Consider the following 16,823-nt stretch of genomic DNA (forward strand, 5'->3'; position numbering starts at 1 on the left):
AATGTTTAGTTTAGTTTAGTAGGTTTTATCTTCATTTATCAGACTGAAATTCAGTTTTTGTCTTTTGTTGTTTTAAGTGAAGGGAATAATCTCTTTTCTAATGAACTCTGTATAAGGCAGATTTTGGCACAATAATTTAGTCTATTACTGTTGAGAGTTGTTGCACCGCTTAAATAGTTTCCTCTGACATTAATATTCTCATACATCATACCCATCTTAAATCTTTTACACTTCCCATCACTTAGCAGAACACAAGCTGATTTTATTCTCTGAAATAATTTTAACTCCGTTCACCACTCGCCCCAGTAAGAGCTGGTATGAAACCATTGGTTGTCTGCTTTGAGAGAAGTTACACTACACTTGTCTGCCCTCACTGCTATTAACAACGCATATGCAAAAAGAGAGAGAGAGCCTCTTCTATTGGCTTCCAGTGCAACAGATTTGAATCTTATTCTCTTAATCTTTATATCTTTTATTTCCATTTCAGTATTTAAGCCATCCGATTGTCTATTAAATAACCTCATAACATTTTTTTTTGGTTTTGACTGATGCTCACCAATTAATTTTCCAGCAGCTTGTGTTTGTTTTTTTCCAATATAACACTCAGCTCATTAAAAAGAAAAAAAAAAGTTTTCCAGACAATAAGCTTAACTTTGATGAAAAATAGTATGTGACCACAACAATATACTGTCCACATGTTTTAAAAGAAGAAAACATTTTTCAAAGATGTAGTTAGAGGAAGACAATATTTTTCTCAGGAGGGAAAAATATTCAATTTTTTTGTTTGTTTCAATTTCTATTGTGCTAAATCCAAGGCCAAAACAATTATTGTTCAGATAGACATCATAATTTTTGTAACTGAACCTTTATGCCAAATATTATTTAACAATCTAGACAACTTGTTAAATTGTTCAAACCAGTTTAGAACAATTGTTCAGATGTAATTTGATGGATGTAGTATTCTCTGCAAGAGGAAAAGAATGAGTGATAGACAAATGAAACTCTTCAGTGTGTTTGCAGGGCTCCTTGGCTTGGATGAACAACATGTTTGGTGTCTGTCAGCAAAAAAATAGGCCTGTGTTTCTATCATTGGATGTCTTGTGTTGCTAGCATTTCATCACTATGTTCTCATTTGTTATTAGGCTTTTGTTCTAATAGTTAAATTTTCAGCATTCTCTGGCTCTTATTTTACTTGTCAGCCATCAGTTACGGATTGGTCAACATAATCAAGATGTCAGAGAACAATAATAGGTTTTTATTTAATCTATCTGGTCATAATATGCAAATAACTCTCCTATATGTAGTCAACAGTCTTTTGTTTTCTGCCTTCTCCTTCACTCTTGATCAAGCATAGCCTTTGCCACTGGATCCTCCATTTGCTTGGCCCGATTCCATTGTTAGGCAGGCTATATCCCTTCTGTCCAGACTTTGCTCCTGTTTAACTCAGTATAGCTAATGTCTTCTCCGTATACCAATACTCATCCTCCATAAAGGCCAAAAGGTCATATCTTAGCCCTTTCTTCTCTTCTTCTAAATATCTTCAACCCTCATGTGGAAATGATATATATATATTTTTTTTTTCATAGAATATCGGGGTTGGAAGGGACCTCAGGAGGTCATCTAGTCCAACCCCCTGCTCAAAGCAGAACCAATCCCCAGACAGATTTTTGCCCCAGATCCCTAAATGGACCACTCCAGGATTGAACTCACAACACTAGGTTTAGCAGGCGGATGCTCAAACCATTGGCATATACTTAATTACTATATCACGTATTTTTAGTAAATGCTAGACATGTGTATTGTAAATTATAGTATGAAGAGTACCACTTTCATAATACTTTGTGAGTCAATATATGATCTCAGGTAAGTCCTATATGTAAAATGTATATAGCAGGGCAGCCTTTCAGAAGTGGTATGCCAAGCCTTCATTTATTCACCGTAATTTAAGGTTTCATGTGCCAGTAATACATTTTAACGTTTTTAGAAGGTCTCTCTCATGAGTATTTTATATAACTAAACTATTATAATGTATGTAAAGTAAATAAGGTTTTTAAAATGTTTAAGAAACTTCATTTAAAATTAAATTAAAATGCAGATCTTATCAGTTTAGTGTGATCCTTGCCATTGCTGCGTTTTCCATGTCTGGCACGTATTTGGCTACTTTAAGCTGCACTCAGGCTTCTGAGTGATCAGTTGTTAACCAGCTCTGAGAGGGACAGAGGACAGATTTCAAGTGTGAAAATACTTGTTCATACAGGTATGTGGATCCAAATGCTGAAAGCATTGCAAATGCAATTTTCTTCAAACAGTTAAAGTTCACTGGCAGGGATGTCCAGCAAGTCAGAATAGAGGCCCCATGAGCTCTTTTGGTAGCTTCAAGTGCACTCTGCAGATCTCCAAACTTAAATACCTGCAATTCTGATCTTTTTAACTGAATGGGTTGCATTTTGAAATCTTCAACACCCATCCACTGAAATACAGACAAATCCAAGTCACTTTCCTTGAACTTTTCAGGTTTCATTAGAAAAGAAGCATTGGGCCAAATTGCTGGACATCTTGAAATCTGTCAGAAAATTCTGATTCCAGTTCTTGCATGTACATTCCAATCTCATCAACATTGACAGTGCAATGTATCGATAGCTCTTTTATGTCTCAGAAATAGCGGAAAGTTGAAATATGAATATCCTGAGAAAAAACAGCTAGTTTTACAACAAATGCCTTCCAGGCTTCATAAAGATCCAGAACTCTTTGCCCTGCACCCTGGAGACAGAGGTTGAGTTCGTTTAGGTGAACGGTGATGTCAGTTAGAAACATCAGCTTACCCAGCCATTTTTCATCCTCCAGTTTGGGGTAGTTTTGTACTTTTTCTGACAAAAAGGCCTTGATTGCATCAAAATAGTTTACAAAGCAGACCAAAACCTTGCCACAACTTAGCCACTGAATATTGCTGTGAAGTGGGATGTCATTATGAGCACTGTCCATCTCTTCTAGCAGTGCTTGAAATTGTGAGTCAAAGCAGAGCGAGCAACAAGGAAATTCACAATTCACACCACTGTATTCATCACATTATTAAGCTCTGAATTAGAAATTTTAGCACACAGGTTTTCTTGATGGATGATACAGTGAAATTTGACTGTCGGACGACCAATTTGATCTTCAAGTAACTTTACAAATCCCTTCTGTTTTCTGACCATGGCAGGAGCATCATATGTTGTCACACAAATATTTTTCTGATGTAGACTCCTCATTCTTCAAAATGGTTTACAAAACTTTCCACTATATCTTCCCCCTTTGTTGTGCCATGCAGGGGTTTTAGGCAACAAAGTTCTTCTTGGATTTCATTGGAAGCACAATATCTTGCAACAACTGAACAAACATGGAGCGTCGTTTATAGCCACGCTCTCATCAGCTGCAATGCTAAACACTACTCTGTCTTTTAACGCAGTTGTCTGCTTTTTGTTAATGTTTTCTGCCATTTTGCTTATGCGTCTCTAAACTGTTCTGGCAGAGACAGGTAGTTCTTTTATTCTAGATACGATTGTATCTTTATTTGGCAAATCATCGAACAGAACATCCAGAAACTTTTATATATTCCCTATCTGTAAACAGCTTTCTGTTTTTTGCAATGCACTGTGCAATCTTGCAACTTCCTGCTGTAGCTTGATTTTTGCTTAAAAACACTGCTTTGCTTATCATATCGTGCTACTGCCTTTTTGATCAATTCAGTCTTGTCTGCTTCATCAAGAAAGGTTTTCTTGTAGTGCGTTTCAAAATGTCGAACACTTGATGTGCAACAACACTTTCACAACAGAAAGCATAAACAGCACGGTCCTTCTTTTGAATAAATCCAAATGTCTGTCTAAGAAGGCTGAAATGAATGGACATCTAACTTTCCTTTTTCAGGAGCTGACATTTTGTCAAATGTACCCCTCAACTCAGCGGGGAAAAAAAATCATAACAGACAGCACACACAATGTCAAATGCAGTGTGCTGTTCCACGTGGTGTGGTATAAGCGGGAAACCAGGACTTAAAAATATCCCTGTGGCTCTGGAAAAATTTTCAAAGTGGGGGTGCTGAGGTGTTGCCCCTCTTGCCCCTGTCTGCATCCCTCTCTGCCCCAGGCTAGAGCCAGTGGGCCACAGCTGGGGGTGGCTTCAGAGCGCCAGGCCGAGGCCAGAAGCAGAGCCCTGGGCTGGCGGCTGGTATCCTGGGCCAGCAGCAGGCTGAGTGGGGCCATTAGCTGGGACCCCATCTGGCAGTAGGTTGAGTGGGGCCGGCGGCCGGTATCCCAGGCTGGCAGCAAGCTGAGCCAGGACCCTGGATGGCAAGGGACTGGTGGCCAGAACCCCAAACCAGCAGCAAGCTGAGTGGGGCTGGTGACCAGGATCCCAGACGGGCAGCAGAGTGCCACTGAAAATCAGCTCATGTGCTGCAGGTTGCTGACCCCTGGTATATAGAATTCACATATAAGTTGCATACATTGTAGTTCCACTTAAGCCTATTAGTCACCTAAACATGAACTTCAGCTATCGCTACCTGGTCCTCAGCTGTGTATATCTTTTGACACTTTCAATGTTTCCCTTCTATCTTGATAAAGTAAATTTGTAACTTCTTCCCTTTTTCTTTCAGCTAAATATCTTAGACTGAATTGTTTCTGCTGAGCACCAGGGGACACTCCAAACATAATTATTCTCATTTGCCACTCTTACAGGTTAGAGGGATGCAGAGGCAATATTCTGGGTAATTCTGTTAAACCCCCCTCCTTACTGTACCTCAGCTTAACTCTTTGCTGAAACCGAGGCCAGAGTTCTGTCTTTTCAGAACTTTTCAGATAGCTTTAAACAGAATCAAATTCAGGCCTATTGTATGTAAAAACCTGAATGTAGCCATTAACACAGGAGTCAGCAACCTTTCAGAAGCCATGTGCCGAGTCTTCATTTATTCACTCTAATTTAAGGTTTCGCATGCCAGTAATACATTTTAATGTGTTTTAGAAGGTCTCTCTCTAGAAGTCTATATATTATATAACTAGTGTTGTATTGTAAAATAAACAGGGTTTTCAAAATGTTTAAGAAGCTTCATTTAAAATGAAATTAAAATGTTGATCTTACGCTGCTGGCCCGCTCAGCCCGCTACTGGTCTGGGGTTCTGTTCACCTAGGCTGGCAGCTGGCTGAGCGAGGCCTGCGACCGGGACCCCGGCTAGCAAGGGTCCGTCAGTCAGAACCCCAGACCAACAGCGGGTTATGCGGGGCTGGTGGCCAGGACCCAGAGAGCTGGAGGCAGAGGGCTGGAGTCAGGGCTGGGGGTTGAGTATGGGAGGGGGTATAGGTGTCAGGGCAGAGGGGGTGCTGGGTATGGGTGGGGGTGCCAGAGTCAAGGCTAGGGTTGCGGGTGTAGAGGGGGATGAAGGAGTCAAGCAGAGGGCTGAGTATGTATGAGGGAGGTACAGGGCCCAGGGCAGGGGCCTGGGAGAGGTGCAGGGCTCAGGGCAGAGGGCATGGTGGGGGGGGGGGGGAGTCGGGGGTCAGGGCTCAGGGGAGAGTGATGGGTGACTGCCCCCCTAAAAACTCTTAACCCCGCTGCTCCTTGTCCCCTGACTACCCCCTCCTGGGACCCCTGCCTCCCAGGACCCCACCCCCTATCTAAGCCTTTCTGTTCCTTGTTCCCAGACTGGACTCTACCTCCTACCTGTCTCCTGACTGCCCCGACCCTTATCCACACCCCCGTCCCCAGCCAGACCCCCGGGACTCCCATGCCTATCCAACCGCTCCCCGCCCCCTGACAGGACCCCCAGAACTCCCGACCCATCCAGCCCCCCCACTCCCTGTCTGCTCCAACCCCTTTCCACACCCCTGCCTCCTGACAAGACCCCCAGAACTCCCAACTCATACAACCCCCCCCAGCTCCTTGTCCCCTGACCATCGCCTTCAGAGAACCCCCACCCTAACTTCCCCACCTCCAGGACCCTCCTTGCTCCCGGTCCCCTGACTGCCCTGACCCCTATTCACCCCCGTCCCCTCACAAACCCCAGAACTCCCATGCCCCATCCAAGTCCCCGCACCCCTAACCACCCCCACCGGGATCCCCCACCCCATCCAACCCACCCTGCTCCCTGTTCCCTAACTGCCCCCACACCTTATCCAACCCCCCCAGCCCTGGACCCCTTACCATGAGGCTCCACACACAGCTAGATATGCTGCTCCACGGCAGCACACAGCCCCGCCCTCTGGGTAAGTGGGGAGCATGTCTGCCTCCCCGCGGAGCCAAACGCTGCCCTCGGGAGCACGCAGCCCCAACCCCCAGAGCACTGCACGTGGCGGCATGGCTCCAGGGGAGGGGAGAAGGCGGGAGAGGGGCCGGCAGCTTGCTGCGTTCGGCTGGCGCTCCAGCCCGGGAGCGCGGACCTCGCAGCTTGCCGTGCCAGGAGAGTGGGGCCATTTGCCCACCCCGTGTGCACGGCTATGCTTCTGCTCCCTGCCCCTGCAGGGGAAGTGGAGGGCAGAGGAGAGCATGCCGGGCTGGGCAGGATTTTTAGTGGCATGCTGGAGTCCCGGCAGGCTCCAGCATGCCATTAAAAATTGGCTCACATGCTGTTTTTGGCATGCGTGCCATAGGTTGTCGACCCTGCATTAACAGTTCCCAGTTAGCTTCAAAGATAGTGTACCATACTATTTTTTTTTAGCAAACGAACTTTTAATATACACACAGACATTGTAAATGGTATTTGGAATACTTACAAATATTTTTTTAACAAAACTTATAAAACAGTAAATCTACTAGCATTCTTTGTTCCAGTTACACCGTTTAAATGCAAGGATTCAGCATAACATTTACACTTCTATACATCAGCACATGCATATAAACACATTCCCCTCTAATCTTCTTGCACAGAGGATTTCACAGACTCTGGTGTGTAGCCATAATGTGTAGTGTGTGTCAGCTGGATTCTTCAGAGTTTGAGGCTTGATCTACACTGAAATTTTGTATCAGCATACTTGTATTGGCCAGGGGTGTTAACCTCCCCCCACACGCACATCCCCGATGCTGACAAAACCCCCAGTATAGACACAGCTATGTTGACGGAAGAGGGCTTCTGTCAACGTAGCTCAGCGGTTCTCAGCCCATGGGCTGCATGCGGCCCAATTAGCACACAGCTGCAGCCCAGCTCATCTGTGTGCTAAAGGCTGGCCTGCGTAGTGGGGTCTGGGTTCCTGGCTGCCCAGTGCAGTGAGGTCCAGCCTGCCCCACTGCCCAGCATGGCGGGGTCGGGGCTCCCGGCCTGCCCCGTGGGATTGGGGGTCTAAGGCTGCTGCCTGGCCCCACAAACTCTGAGGGTCCGGGGTTGGGCAGCTTTCCAGCCCTGTGAGCTCCAGGAGTCCAGGGTCTGGCAGCTGGCCAGTCTCGTGAGCTCTGGAGCCCTGGGGTAGGGCAGCTGGCTAGCCCTGTGTGGCAGGGGTCCAGGGGGCTGCTGCTGCCCTGCAGCTCACAATGGTAAATAAGTTGAGAACCACTGACATTGCTAATGTTGTTTGGGGAATTTGTGTTCCTAACACCAACAGAAAAACTCCTTCTGTTAGCGTACACTGTGTCTATGCTAAAGGGCGGTACCGGCATAGCTGTGCCCACAAAGGCTCTGTAGTGGAGACATACCCTGAGAAGAATGGCAGCATCTCTGTTCTTTTCCAGAGCCTTCTCAACAAACAAAAGCCTGGGGATCCTTACGGCTAGCAGCTTTCCAGTCCTTGGGTTAATAGCTGACTGATCTCATAGACTCATAGACTCTAGGACTGGAAGGGACCTCGAGAGGTCATCGAGTCCAGTCCTCTGCCCTCATGGCAGGACCAAATACTGTCTAGACCATCCCTAATAGACATTTATCTAACCTACTCTTAAATATCTCCAGAGATGGAGATTGCCTAGGGAAGTTGTGGAATCTGTTCCAGTGTTTAACTCTCTTCAGTTCTTGGTGAAACAGGAAATCTGTACCTTTATCCAGAGTGATACAGGTGTTGGAATCCATCACACACAGCAGATATGTCTCTTGGTCCTGTGTCAATCAGCCACTGAGTCCAGTGGGCTGTTTAAACTCCTATATTTATAACTTTCCCACCCCCACTCGGCTCTCAGACTGTGAATGTGTGGAGCCTGCAATACTGCTTGTCCTCCATGAAAACCTCCCATATACCTTTAGAAACGGTCACTGAGCATGTTTAGTAACTGTCAAACCCTACTTCTGAATGTTTCCTGGCCCTTCTAGCAGAGTTGCCCAGCCCTGCTCTTTGCATGTGTGCAGAGACACTGTGTATTCAACCTGAAATCCTTGTTTCCTTCTCAGTGTTTCTCTCCCACTCTTAGGAGTTACAAATCAAATGTTGCAGTATAAAGCATCTATGTTACACCACTACTGTCCTAAGCCTTGGTGTCACTTCTCTTCTCTCCTGTCTTATATCTGCCTTAGCTATATTAATAGTTAATCCTCAGCCAGGCCTTCGTCCTTTTCCCTTGACTAATGCAACTCCCTCCTCTATGGTCTGTGTGGGCTATAATTCCAAACTCCATCATGTGCATATTACTTCCACCTGCCTTTTTATGCTTACAGAGCACTCTGCCCATATCACTAATAACCTTTTCCTCAAATGTTTCCAGTAGTTCCCCATTCAGTTCAGACTCCAATTCAATGTTAACTACCTTCCTTATTTTTAAAATCCATTGTTGCCTTCTCCCACTGTTCTTCTCAGACTTTGTCACTCTGCTCCCCTCCCTGGTCCTTCTGCATATCTGCCATTGACCAGCACATATCTAGCATTGACCAGTGTATTCCCTTCACATCATTTTGGTTAATTTCCTGCAAAAGGCACTGTAGCTGCAGAAGCCGCTATGTAGAACAGCCTTCCTTTTTATCACACGGAGTCTCCATCATACCTCTCGACAAGCCAAGGAGCAAATGTGGGACTCCACATATGGCACCATGAGAGGAACACAATTATTCATGAGGAAAACTTAAAATGCTGTGGGATTTATTCCCTTGGTGTAAATAACTCTTACCTCAGTTTCATGATTCTTTATTTCCAGTGTAAATAATTGTCAACAGTAAAAGTGAGGGGACACAAAGTATGTGTGAGAGCCGGGTAATTTTGGGACTAAATGAGTGAAGCCCCTTGAAATGAAGTACACTTCAAAGGTATGTGCTCTGTATCTTTTAAAATCTAATCTGGAAATAATGTATTTTCTCCCATTTCCATATCTTACTCTGCTATTTATTAGTTTACTTTAACTAATATTTAATTCTATAGTGTGTTTAGTGATACCGTTTTTATAAAAAATGTTAGTCAAAATAAAATTGTGTTGTAGCATGCTGATTCCCAGCTTTGGTATTGGTCCATATTAAATCTGGTTTTTAAAAATTCAAGAAACACTGCCAGTTTCTGCACTGATAAGTTTCTTGCTGTGCCCATTTTGATTACCAGTTTCATTAATAATAATTGAGATTGTTGACATAACAAAATGTTGCACAGAGCAGCAGCAATCCCTAGAGTTAGCGCTGCATGGGAGTTTCGATTTTAATCGCCTGCTTTTATTCACACACAAATCTCTGAAGCTTTTACCTTTTGGAGTGAAATTTTGCAGTCATGATCTTGGCAGTGATTTTTAAAACAATACTGGAGTGCAAATTGTTGAACAATTTTGGACTATGTGGGTACAAAGCACTTTCCAAGCTCCTGAGGTTTGCAGGGGAGGAGTTCCCACATTTTGCTCTTTTAAAGTGTGCAAGACAGGTCACTGGAGTAGTGTCTAGTCACAATTTCCAGAATATGGAGTTTAAATGTATTGTTGACAATTTGTTGGAAGCTTACAGAACTTTGAATTCTTGGGGAAAAGCTGGTTCTTTTTATTTTGTTACTTATCTTTAAAAAAAAAAAAAAAGAAAATTTCACTCCATCCTACCAAGTTTAAAGGTTGCCTTTGCAGACTGGATTCCATTAACTAGTAATATAGTTTAAGGTCCTCATATAAAGCTATAATCCAAAAAAAGTGCACTTCTACCCCGATATAACGCTGTCCTCGGGAACCAAAAAATCTTACCGTGTTATAGGTGAAACCACGTTATATCAAATGTGTTTTGATCCACCTGAGTGCGCAGTCCTGCACACCCGGAGCACTGCTTTACCGCGTTATATCCGACTTCGTGTTATATCGGGTTGCGTTGTATCGGGGTAGAGGTGTATAAGGCTCTAAACCAGCTCCCACTGAAGTCAATGGAAAGGCTCCCGTTGACTTCACTGAAAGTTAGACTGGCCTCTAAAAGAGTGCTAAGATTGCACAGTTGAGTACTTGAAAATTGGGAAGCACTGCAGTTGAGGTTAACTCTGCTCCTTTGTGCATATACTCAGTCTTAAATTACCTGACAACACAGTATTTCTCAGATAATACAGTATAAAACCATTTTTCCTCAACCTTAAATGTACACGCGTAGCACTTCGCAGTATTGTGTCATTCTGTGCATGCCAAAGAGTTTGTGAAAGCCACTTATGTGAAGTGCACACAGTAAACCATAATTACACAAGATAGTACATGTTAAGTATACAGCACACAGCAGTGATTAAAAACTTGCTGGCATATGTAGGTGACTGAAGTTCAAAGCTAAATTAGTTTCATGGTTAGCTGCCTCATCCCCTGAACAGCAGATTAAGAAGGTTTCACTGTAAATTTGTGCTCAGCCAAGTTTCTCTGTTGTCGTCATATTCCAAGTGCTTTGAGATAAGGCTAAAATGAAGGGCAGAGCGATGAGCTGTTCTGGAGTACAGAGCATGCCTTTCAATTCTACAGATTTGCAGTGGAGAAGCTGCTATCTGATGACCTCTTATAGTATGTGTGACAGGTCACTGGAGTAGCAGCTAGCCAAAAACTTCTAGAATATGGTATTCAAACAGACTATTGCCGATATTTTGCAAGCTAACAGAACTTTGAATACCTGGAGAGAAGCTGTTTCCTTTTATTTTATAATTCCTTGTCTTGTTTCTTTTTAAAAAGCATAGCAAGATTCATGTGAGGCAGTCAAGACGGTGAGGCACTTACAAAAGGATTGGTAGAATTGGATTCAGGTCACAGATGCTGACTTTTGGTTTGCTGGTGGGTGCTCCCTTCCTCTCCCTCCTCTCTGTGTGAGTGGTGGTCAGGGCCTTGGGGGGGGGGGGAAGAGGCCAAGCAGGGGTGGGGCCTTGAGGTGGAGTATGGGAGGGGCCTTGGAGGGAAGAGTCTGAGCAGGGACAGGACCTTGGGGTGGAGCACAGGCAGGGCCCCGGGTGGAAGAGGCCATACAGGGGTGGAGCCTTGAGGCGGAGTTGAGGACAGGGCCACGGTCTAGACGCCAGAGCCCACAAAAGATTAATGTGGCCCTGAGGGTGCTAAGTAGCCCCTGTATTTTTTAATTTTTTTTGGATGGGGGCTTGAGCCTTGGAACACCAATGGAGTCAGTGCCTATGATTCAGGTTATGTTTGGTTTAATTTTTGTTCAAGTAACCACAATAACTGATCTTTGTGGCACAGCTGTTACAGTTGCACTGAAGAGCCTCTGTGACCAAAGCCTCTGGAAATGAAACATATTTTCCTGTATCCCAAGCCATGATTTTTACCAGACTCCATAGCTTAATTTTCAGGTGGTTTTCCCACATATATAAAAATCTTTTTTAGGCATTCTGTGTACTTTTTAAGCAAAGTCTGTGTACAGTAAATAAGGTCCCTAACAATGCTCTTGACATTTCTGTTGGTGCAAGAGCATGGGTTAATTTTTTGCAATGTGTTCACAGGTCAAGTGACTAGTTTCAGGGTTTGAAACATTTACCTGATACGTAATGGGGCAAAGACTGAGTCCACTAGCCAGGGTGCAAAATACCCTTGGCACTGTGCCTAGTCAAAGCCTATGCCCTTTGTGCTTTAAAGGAATAAAATAGATGTATCTCATCATAGAATATCGTTTCCTGAGTTTTCTTCAGGGTTTGTTTCCTCTCCACTGCATTGTATTTCTGTCTGTCTTACTTTCCTTACATTTTGTTGTCTCCTATATCTTCTCTCTCCTTCTCCCATTGCCCACTAAAATCTGTCTTTCCCAATAACGTGCCTCTCTTTTCAAAACTTTTCTCTCTCGTTTTTCCTCTAAACCCCACACCTATTGACATTTTCACCCACATACACCTTTATGTGTATCATTTCATTCACTCATGCATGGGACTTGGAAGTTCTATCAGACACCTATTAGCCAGAGGACTAAACCTGCAAGCTGAGGGTGGGGGACCCATTATGTATGTTAATATCTGGGTGAGAAGCAAATCCCACTCCATCCCTAGCTATTGGGAGAAAAGATCTCTCCTGAGTAGGGACAACTAACTCAACTAGTGTGGTGATTTTGTGCTTGAAAAGTACTGTTCAGTAAGATTGTGTCAAGTGTCTAAAGTTCTAGAGAAGCAATGGAAATATCTGCATAAATAAAACAAGAACTAAATGGTTAAATACTGAAATAAATTGCCTAGAGAGGTTGTGGAATCTCCATCTCTGGAGATATTTAAGAGTAGGTTAGATAAATGTCTATCAGGGATGTCTAGACAGTATTTGGTCATGCCATGAGGGCAGGGGTCTGGACTCGATGACCTCTCGAGGTCCCTTCCAGTCCTAGAGTCTGTAAGTTCAACCAACAAGTTCAATTAATTTTACTCGTAGCCGGTAGGAATCAGAATGTTTAGCTTTGGTCTCCAAAGGTTGACGTTAGCATGTTACTTAGTACATGCAGGGCTGGCTCCAAGTTTTTTATCGCTCCAAGCAAAAAAATTTTCCCACGCCTCCCAGGCCCTGTCCCAGCTCCGCCCCTTCCTCTCCCCATTCCAACCCCTTCCCCAAAACCCTGGCCCCGCCTCCTCCCCCAGGCGCACTGCATTTCCCGTCCTCACCCTCCTTCCCTCCCTCCTAGGCTTGCCTGGGAGAGGAGGGGGGAAGTGGAGCGGCGGCGTGCTCAGGGGAGGAGGCAGAGGTGAGCTGGGGGGAGCGGTTCCTCTGCCCCCCTCCCCAGGATTACTTCCTACAGCCCTACCCGCGTCCCCCGTGACTGCGGCTCACCTCCACTCTGCCTGCTTCCCTGCGTGCACCTCCGCTGCTCTGCTTCTGCCCCTTCCCTCCCAGGCTTGCAACAAAACAGCAGATTTGCGCGGCAAGCCTGGGAGGGAGGGGGGAGAAGCAGAGTGGCAGCGCACTCAAGGGAGCAGGCAGCAGTGGAGCAGAGGTGACCTGTGGGGGAGCGGTTCTTCTGCCACCCCCCCGGGTTACTTCCTGCGGCCTTCCCCGCACACCCCCACCGCTGCAGCTCACCTCTGCTCAGGGCCAGCTTCCAGCTTTTTGCGCCCCAAGCAAAAAAAAAAAAAGGAGCTGGAGTGCTGCCCACTGGAAAGTGCTGCCCCAGGCACATGCTTGGAGTGCTGGTGCCTGGAGCCGGCCCTGTGTACATGTGAACTCCATCCACATGACACATCGGGACATAAGTGCTGGAAGTATGTGTGTAGCTTGAATTTGCCCTAAAGGTTCTGTGAAATTGCCATTTTAATATTTAAAATGGTGGGTTCAAGGGTTCACTGCTGCTACTGATGCCACCTGTTGTTAACTGTATATTGAGTTGACATTAATATGGCTATATGCTGAGTCAACATAATATGGGGGGAAAGTGACCCATTAACATCTGGCTTAAAAATCTTCAAAAGGATAAAATGAAAAGGATGACAAAGGATTTGAAACAGATGGAGAGGGGACATATCGTATATACTCGTTCATTAGCCCGTTTGTGCATAAGCCGACCCCCCAAGATGGTTAGGTAAAAATAGCAAAAACTATATGATCCTTTCATAATCTGACCCTATATTTCAGGGGTTGGCAAATTTTGGCTCCTGGCCCGTCAGGGTAAGCTGCTGGCAAGTCGGGACATTTTGTTGGCATTTCTGCAGGCACCGAGCCCCTCACCTCCTAGTGTCCACGGTTCACCGTTGCCAGCCAATGGGAGCTGCGGGAAGTGGTGCCACTTTCCACAGCTCCCATTGGCTGGGAACGGCAAACCGTGGACACTGAGAGCTGAGGGGCTCGGTGCCTGCAGAAGCGCCAAGTCAACAAAATGACAATGTATGAGATATTCAATTCAATGATTTCATAGAGTTTAAAATCATCAAATTTGGGGTGTAGATCCATTTATAAGCCAACCCCCCGCTCTTCGATGTGTCATTTTTTTACCAAAAATATTCGGCTTATGAATGAGTATATATGATATATCTTCCCCTAAAATTTCCACTGTTTCTGAGCATCAAATTATATTGAATATAGCAGCTGATTACTAACATGTACATGGAAAATGATCCTGAATATAAATTCTATCTTGGCAGCCTTTTATTGTTAGTATATTTTTTGTTAAAAAGAGAAAAGCTAGTCAAAATTAAAAAAAAACCAATACATGAGGCCTACATTGGAAGAAAGAAGAATATCTGGAATAACAATATTTAAAATTTGTCATGCACAGATAATTCTAAACATATGACCAAATTTAGAAAGATTGAGACCCAGGTGGCATTTTCAAAGAATTGCACATGTTGGTTGAGTTTTATACATAGGTTCTTAGGTGCACAATTATTTGATTTACATGCTCAGTTGGGCTTTTGCACATATATTACTAGCGGGTTTGAGAACAGCTGCCTATGTATTTTTTACATATACACCTCTACCTCGATATAATGCTGTCCTTGGGAGCCAAAAAATCTTACCGTGTTGTAGGTGAAGCTGTGTTATACTGAACTTGCTTTAATCCACCGTAGTGCGCTGGCCCCCCCCCCCCCCGAGCACTGCTTTAGCACGTTATATCCAAATTCGTGTTATATCGAGGGGTGTTTTATCAAGGTACAGTGTATATTTTAAGTGCTCATATTTGTAAATCTAGGCCCATAGTGTTTCTGGTCCATTTTTGGTTGTTGAAATAGCAAACAAACCTATCAAGAGGAAGACAAAATAGAGGGCTGGAGCAAAATTTTGAAGCTTCATTTGCAACTGGTACATAGGAATTGCTTCATAGGCTGAAATAAGTGGACCACACAGAGTTCAGTAGCCTTTTCTCAGCAATGGTAGATGCTTCTGAAAAAGATGCAAGAAAGCCTGTAGGGGACAATCATGGAATAGCCTATCAATGGGAGAAGTTTCTTCATAACCTGTTAGTGTTTGGTTTATACTCTGTACTATAAACATGTGTCCCTTTTAAAAATATAATTTTTATCTTCTTTAAAGCACTGTGGATATTCCCTTTATTCATATCTAATCCTTTCTGGAATCCCACTAAGCTCCTGGCCCCATTGAGACATTGTGGCAGTGAGTTCCACAGGTTAATTACATCTTATGCATTTATTTTATCAGTTTTAAATTTGTTAGTTTTCTGTTTCACTGGTAGTTTCCAAAAAGGAAATTCTTTTGGGGTTGGTGAATGCTCGTACAAATCCTGCTGCACCATTCCAGCAAGTAACATGGGTTGTTTTTTCTGGAAACATTACTTACATTACGTTCCAGGAGTAATGGGAGCCTGGATTCTAGATCCCACCTTGATCTTAAAAAGCCTATCTTATTCAGAGATTTGAACATGCTGCAGAAAGTTGGATAAGTATGATTATTATTGCTGCCATTTGTCCGTGAGGAAATGGAGATGTGACTGACTCAATGCCACACCACCAGTCAGCAGCTGTCAGGGTTAGACTCCAGGCCTCTTGGCTCCCATTCCTGAAATGGCCACTAGGTATAGTAGATGAGAGCAAATTACATGATTACTGTCCTGGATTTTTCTTTCTTCCTTCTCCCTCCCATTTGCACTTAAAATGTTATTAGCTTGTGTCATAAACAGATAGCTAAGGGTTAATGTCTCTTTCACCTGAAACACCTGACCAGAGAACCAATCAGGAAACTGGATTTTTTCAACTTTGGGTGGAGGGAAGTGTGTCTCTGAGTCTTTTGTCTGTCTGCCTGTTTCCTCTGAGCTTTGGAGAAGTAGTTCTATTTTCTAGTCTTCTGTTTCTAAGTGTAAGGACAAAGAGATCAGATAGTAAGTTCTATGGTTTCTTTTCTTTGGTATTTGCATGAATATAAGTGCTGAAGTGCTTTGATTTGTATTCTTTTTGAATAAGGCTGTTTATTCAATATTCTTTTAAGCAATTGACCCTGTGTTGTATCATCTTAATACAGAGAGAACATTTGTATTTTTTCTTTCTTTTTATATAAAGCTTTCTTTTAAGACCTGTTGGAGTTTTTCTTTACTTCAGGAAAATTAAGTCTGTACTCACCAGGGAATTGGTGGGAGGAAGAAATCAAGGGGAAAGCTGTGTGTTGGATTGCTAGCCTGATTTTGCATTTCCTCTGGGTGAAGAGGAAAGTGCTTTTGTTCCAGGATTGGGAACGGAGAGGGGGAATCACTCTGCGTAGTTTCACAGAGCTTGTGTCTGTGTATCTCTCCAGGAGCACCTGGAGGGGGGAAGGGGAAAAGGATTATTTCCCTTTGTTGTGAGACTCAAGGGATTTGGGTCTTGGGGTTCCCAGGGAAGGTTTTTCAGGGGGACCAGAGTGCCCCAAAACACTCTAATTTTTTGGGTGGTGGCAGCAGGTACCAGGTCCAAGCTGGTAACTAAGCTTGGAGGTTTTCATGCTAACCCCCATATTTTGGACGCTAAGGTCCAAATCTGGGAATAAGGTTATGTCATGGTGGCAGCGGCGGGATATAGACAGAATCCAGAAGCCAGTAGGAATATTATATTTTTCTTTTCTCT

At 44.0% G+C, this 16,823-nt stretch overlaps 1 protein-coding gene across 14 annotated transcripts in view; it reads left to right on the forward strand.

The window, feature by feature from the left end:
* Positions 1 to 16,823, forward strand: part of GRIP1 (glutamate receptor interacting protein 1) — a 583,767-nt gene that overhangs the window by 308,799 nt on the left and 258,145 nt on the right. The window contains exon 1 of one of the 14 annotated variants that reach the window (XM_030548798.1): positions 9,146 to 9,184. The exons of the other annotated variants lie outside the window; for them this stretch is intronic. The gene's annotated coding sequence lies outside the window, so the exon portion shown is untranslated. Of the gene's footprint in view, positions 1 to 9,145; positions 9,185 to 16,823 lie in introns of those variants that run through there. 14 annotated transcript variants of the gene reach the window in all.

Source organism: Gopherus evgoodei, chromosome 1 (genome assembly GCF_007399415.2).
Source record: "Gopherus evgoodei ecotype Sinaloan lineage chromosome 1, rGopEvg1_v1.p, whole genome shotgun sequence".
Lineage (NCBI taxonomy): Eukaryota > Metazoa > Chordata > Testudines > Testudinidae > Gopherus > Gopherus evgoodei.